Here is a 6104-nt window from a genome sequence, read left to right as displayed (position 1 = left end):
GCACGATGGGAGGCCTGGAACGCTGCCGAAGCGACATGCCCGAGGCCGGGAGCTAGGGGCCCACCGCGGCCACCTCGCTCGTGCGCTCATTTATTCACACGTCCAGCGAAAGTTCGCGAAGGGCTCTGTAAGGACCGGGCTCTCTGCACGTCGGTGATCACAACAGTCAAGCCCCTGCCTCGGTCCAAAGAGAAAAGCAGGCAACACGCGTGACAAATAAACCAATCGCGGGCGGTGTGCCGGCATCGCGCGGCATTCAAAACCACGTGAACGACGCCGGGGCCCCGAGGGTGAGCGAAACCGGACGAGCCTCTCGCCCGCGGAGCGGCCGGTCTCACCGAGGGGCCGGTGGCCCTCTGATGATCGCCCCGAGGCCGGCTGCAAACAGGCCCAGTGTGGCGCAGGGTCCTCTCTGCTGCCAAAGGCAGAAAGGGAGCTTTGGGGGGTGGGGAGGGGGATCCTGACTACACACGGAACAGGGGTTGAGGGGCGCCCAAGCGAATGTAGGGTTCAGGTTCCGCTGCTGTCATCCTGGCCAGAGGTGACAGCGTTTGGGATCAAGGCAGAGATGGAGGAGGTATCCAGAACTGGATGGACTGGGGAGACGTCCGGGTGGTGTCGCTCATGAATTAGATGGGGACTGAAAACACAGGGGTGCGAGCCGACACTCCGTGGGTGCGGGAGGGGGCACTGAACGTTAGAGAGAAACCTCCAGCGACCCCCGTTTGCACGCTCCACGTGCTTCCGGACACGTGTGGATCGGCTCCTTCCATGCGGGCGGCAGGGCAGGGACCCGGTGCAGGGGGCTGGGGGAGCACCCTGCCTTCTCTGTGACACTGGGTTTGGGGGAAGAGGGAGAGACCAACCCAGGAATTAAAATCGCGTTGCTGTTTTAAAAATCAATTCCGTACTTTAAAGAATTTTAAAATGGTATTGTATTCAACGCAGTAGCTGCAGTTACATAGATAAACAGTTGGGATTTGGAAGTATAAAGTGTGTCGGCTTCATGAAAGCGAATCACAAAGGAGAGGGAGGACGGATGGGGACGGATGGGGACGGATGGGGACGGATGGGGACGGATGGGAGGATGGCGGGAAGGAGGGACAGACGGAGGCAGGGAGGGGTTGGCTTAGCCGCGGCTCTGCCCGGACAACGCGTGACCCTCTTTGCTCTTCAGAGTTTTTCTTTATAAAAGGCTTGTACACGTCTCCTAGGGTTATGGGGGATGCTCGGAGCCCCCTGGGACAAACCGATGCCAACTCTTCCTTCCCCCTGAGCAGATGAGACTGACGGAGTGGGCCACCGCGCCTCTGCAAAGCACGGGGACGCAGCTGAGCCGTTTCGGAAAGGCAGGTGCAGGCCTGCCGCGCGCAGGGAGCTGGGCCCCGCGGAGGCCTCACTTAGGGTGACCCCGGTTCAGCGTGTCCCTCTCCATGGGGGACGAGAACTAAATCTGTCCCTTGGAGCCGTCCGTAAGGGTCTGCACCTCTCCACCTCTGGGAAAACACTAATGAGCAGTGAACCCCACTTCCGAGAACAGCAGGTCGCACGTTCCGCCGCAGGCAGCTAAGAGGCCAGATGAAATATTCCTGAAGTATCTTCTTAGAAATGTCAAAGAACTTTGGAGACGATGAGGGAACACGGGGCCCAGACCCCAGAGGAGGCAGAATCCAGTAGGGACGGAGCCGCCCCCGGCAGCGTCCACCCTGGGCATCTGCATTTCTGACTCCGGCAGCCACACTGGGTTAGAAAAATGAGTCTTGAAGGCTGGGGACCCAGTACACCAGTCCCGTTTGTGATGGAACCCCAGATGGCTGTACCCCAGGACTAAGGGAATAACCCTGCCTGTCCTCTGGTCGCCGATGGCCAGAAACCCCAAACCCTAAATTTAGATTAGGGTCATCCTGCATTGCTCAGGCCACGAGGAGCTGGCAAAGGCGATAGCCAGCCGCCCCTGGAGAATCCGACCGTCATTCTAGGCCTCCGAGGATTTCCACAGAAAGCATTTTAAAGATCCCCCCGCTTTTAACTTCCTCAATATAATAAAGGGCATTTAAGAACAAGCACAGCTAACATCAGACTCAGTGGTGAAGGACTAAAAGCTTTTCCCCAAGATCAGGAATGAAACATGAACTAGAAATTCTACCCGGAGCGGTTAGACGAGGTGGGCAGAGAGCATCCAGACTGGAAATGAACAACCAGAACCATCTCTGTTTGCAGAGGATACGTCCTGCATCTATACAAATCCCAGGGATTCCACAAAAAAGCCACTGGAGGCAACAAGTTCAGCAACTTTGGACGATACAAGATCGATACACAGACATTAGTGTATCGAACAATCCGGAAGGGAAGTTAATAAAACAATTCCAAGACTTAAAAAAATGGAAAGACACCACGTTCACGGGTAGGAAGACTATGTTAACATGGAAACACCCGAAGTTGCAGATTCAGAGCAATTCCTATCGAAAAGAAAAAACAGGTAAACTGTACTTCATCAAAATTAAAAACTTTTTATACATCAAAAGATATTATCAAGAGAGTGAAAAGGCAAGCCACAAAAGATGAGGAAGTATTTGCAAATTGTATATATGACAAGGATTTAATATCCAGAATATATCAAGAGCTCCGATAACTGAAAAACAAAACGGCAAACCACCCGATCTGAAAATGAGCCAACGACTTGAAGAGACGTTTCTCCAAAGATACGCAAATGACCAATAAGCAGATGCTAAGATGCTCACCGTCACTGCCTAGAGAAGACAATCAAAACCACAGTGTGATACCACTTGGCGTTCGTTAGGACGGCTATTAGCCAAAACACACAAAAAACACAAAAAACACAAAAGGGAAATGTCGGCGAGGATATGGAGAAACCGAACCCCTCGTCCACGGCTGGTGGGAATGAGAGTTGGTGCAGCCGCTATGGAAAGCAGTACGGAGGTGCCTCAGAAAATTCCACATCGAATTGTCATATCATCCGTAGGATGCGGCAGTCCCACTTCTGAGTATATGTGCCCCAAGGATCGAGAGCGAGGACTCAAAGAGAAGTCGGCACTCCCATGTCATTCATAGCGGCACCGATCACAACAGCCACAAGGCAGAAACGACTGACGTCCAACCACAGATGAGTGGATGACGTGTGGTATGTACACGCGTACGCACGCACACACGATGGAATGTGACCCAATCTTAAAAAGCGGGACAATTCTGACACGGGCTACACTATGTACGAACCCGGAGGACGTTATGCTCAGTGACATGAGCCAGTCGCAGAAGGACGAAGAGTACGTGCTTCCACTTGCGCGAGGTACGCAGGGTAATCGCGTTCGTGGAGGCAGAAAGTAGAAGGTTGGGTGTCAGGGGCTGGGGGAGGGGGAGGGGACCATTCCCGCTGGGGAGGATGACAGAGACCTGTGGCAGATGGCGGGGGCGGCCGCACAGCCACGTGTGCTCAACGCCACAGAATTACAGTGGAAAAGGGTTAAAATGGTCATTTTTTCACGATGCATATTTTACAATAAGAAAAAAATACATTGAATTACCACTTCACATCCACTTAGATGATGATGATGATGATGATGATGATGATGATAATAATAATAATGAAAACCTGTAAATAACGAGCGTTGGCAAAGGTGCAGGGAATCATCATCATCATCATCATCATCATCATCATAATGAAAACCTGTAAATAACAACTGTTGACAAAGGTGCAGGGAATCATAATAATAATAATAATAACAACAACAACAATAATGAAAACCTGTAAATAACGAGCGTTGGCAAAGGCGCGGGGATCCGGGGCTCTGCTCCCGGTAACAATAATGAAAACCTGTAAATAACGGGCGTTGGCAAAGGCGCGGGGATCCGGGGCTCTGCCCCCGGCTGGTGGACTGCGAACGGCCCAGCTCTCTGTCCCTCAGACTGAGCACAGTCGTCCCACGGCTAAGTGCGGAACTGAGCGGCAGTGCCCTGAAGTTGTGCCCGGTGTCCTTGGTTCTCGTCCTTGGTTCTTGCCCTCGGCTCCGGGGCGCTTTCGTTCGGCGATCACATCGGACGGCTGGAAGCAGCGAGGGTGTCTCTGGGCTGTGACAGAGAGGGACGCTGACGTGTCTGCTCCTGGGCGACGAAACGTGCTCCTCACGGCCGCCTGGGGAGGAGTTTAACCAAGGAGGGGGGAGACTTGCACACCGACCGCCACGACACGGTGCTGAAGGGAACCGCAGGAAACCTGGGTCGATGGAAGGACGCGAGCCCGCGGATGGGAGGACGCGACGGACATGTCGTCCCCTGCGCTTACGTGAGGACGCTTCAGAGCAGGGCGGGGAGAGGTCCCACGTCCACGGGCAACGCGCACAACTCCTGCGACGAGATGCAAGTCAGATCGTAAATACATCACAGAATTTCGCGAACGTCGAGGCACGTTGGGCACGCGGGTGACGTCGCTGGGGGTCCGGCTCTCACAGACGGGGACACGGGGTCGGCCATGCTCACCTTCCATTCAAGTGTCTCCACCGGCAGCGCTGTTCGGCCGGGTTCTCGGGAGCGTGGCCGGCGATGACTTCATCAGGCTCAGCTGTCACTCATCTTCGTGCACAGTGACGGACAAAATCATACACGAAAGGAATGTTCTGCCTTTAGGGAAAAACGTAAGAAAATGAGGGGTCGACCATATGACATCTGAAAATTCTCGTCCATCAAGTGAACGGAACGGTCACCTGGTTTGGAGGTACGATTGTCACCTTCGACTGGCTTGTTCTTCTTTTTTGAAGTAAGTGGAACACGTTGCTCGCAGAGACACGAGAGGCCTCTGGACAGACAGACGCTGGGCCCGGCTGACCCTGGCGTCCGTGGCCGGGTGGACTTCATTATGCAGCCGCGGCTCGTCGCCGGGCGCAGTCGTGGGCGGGGTCCCCGATGCCACGCAGGCGCTGAGCGCCGCGTGCGGGTGAGTGACAGCGGGGTACCCCGCTCCCCGCGCCCCGAGCATCTTCCCCGACGCCACCCCCGCTCCCGCGTCCCGCATCGACCCAGCAGACGCCCGGCGCAGGTGGCCGCGCATCCCAAAGCCACCGCCCGGGCCACCCCAGGGAACGACAATCAAAACGAATCTGTTTCCTCAAACGTGATAAGTTCGAGGACAGACTTCAGGATGCGCACTGTTCTGATTTCCCACGGGGCCCGGGGCAGGGCCTTGTCACAACAAAAGCTCCAGGGATGGTATTTTTGCTTGATACGGCTGTGGCTTTCTTAAAATAAAGAATTCATATTTCAATTCGTCCCCGACGTTGTCCATCTATGCCACGCTATCCGTGGAGCGACACCACGCGCAAGGTGTCGCCCCAAACGCGGGGAGGCGGCCAGGCCCACGCCAGGCCTCGCGGTTCTCACGCACTCACGTCTCTACAGGTGTCGAAAGGCGTTATTGTGAGAACCTCGTCGGGCCTCGTCTTCGAATTCCGTGCGCAGTTCAGTGGCCTTAGCATAAATGGACTAAGCAATGAAATTTCATGAATCATTCGGTGACTTAAATGTGGCGTCCAGACCAGAACTACTTTCCAGGTGGTTCCAGACGCCCGCGACAGATGTGGCAGCCCCCTGCCCACTCCTTCCTCCCTGGGATTGAGAATTCGATCTTCAGAAGGAGCAGACGAGGAAAACACGCCAGAAAGACGACCACAAAGTGCATCGGCGCCGTAACCTACTGTTTGAAAACGAAGCTTTCAAAGACAATACCAGGAAAACATACATCGAAATCACGAAAATATGGACATGAAAAGCTCCGACTAAGGCAAGATCTGGAAATAAAAAGCGAACTAGATGATGAGAAGCATCTGCGAGAACACGGAGGGGAACGTCATGCCCGGCGGGGGGCGGCTGCACACCCTCCCGAGAAGGTCGAAGGTCAGGAGCTCGTTGTCACTTCATTCAGCGTGCTCGTGGAAGTTCCGGCCACCACACCGCGGCAGGAGAAAGAAAGAAAAGGCACGGGAACTGGAAAGGAAGGAATGAAAGCGTCCCTACCTGCAGGTGGGGTGCCGTCGCCGGCAGAATTCCCTCTGGCTCGGGGCGTCGGTCTGTGTTCCAGTAAGACCGTCGACTGA

General features: G+C 54.7%; 1 long non-coding RNA gene across 1 annotated transcript; it reads right to left on the bottom strand.

The window, feature by feature from the left end:
* Positions 1–4178: 4178 nt before the first annotated feature.
* On the bottom strand, positions 4179–4957 carry LOC111733891. Its single transcript, XR_002778233.1, has 3 exons — positions 4719–4957; positions 4495–4635; positions 4179–4362 (listed from the first exon to the last, which is right to left on the bottom strand). It is a non-coding gene; the product is annotated as an uncharacterized LOC111733891 (long non-coding RNA).
* Positions 4958–6104: the final 1147 nt, after the last annotated feature.

The sequence above is a fragment of the Pteropus vampyrus genome, unplaced genomic scaffold (assembly GCF_000151845.1).
Source record: "Pteropus vampyrus isolate Shadow unplaced genomic scaffold, Pvam_2.0 Scaffold676, whole genome shotgun sequence".
Classification (NCBI taxonomy): Eukaryota; Metazoa; Chordata; class Mammalia; order Chiroptera; family Pteropodidae; genus Pteropus; species Pteropus vampyrus.
This window is presented reverse-complemented; position numbering and strand designations above follow the sequence as displayed.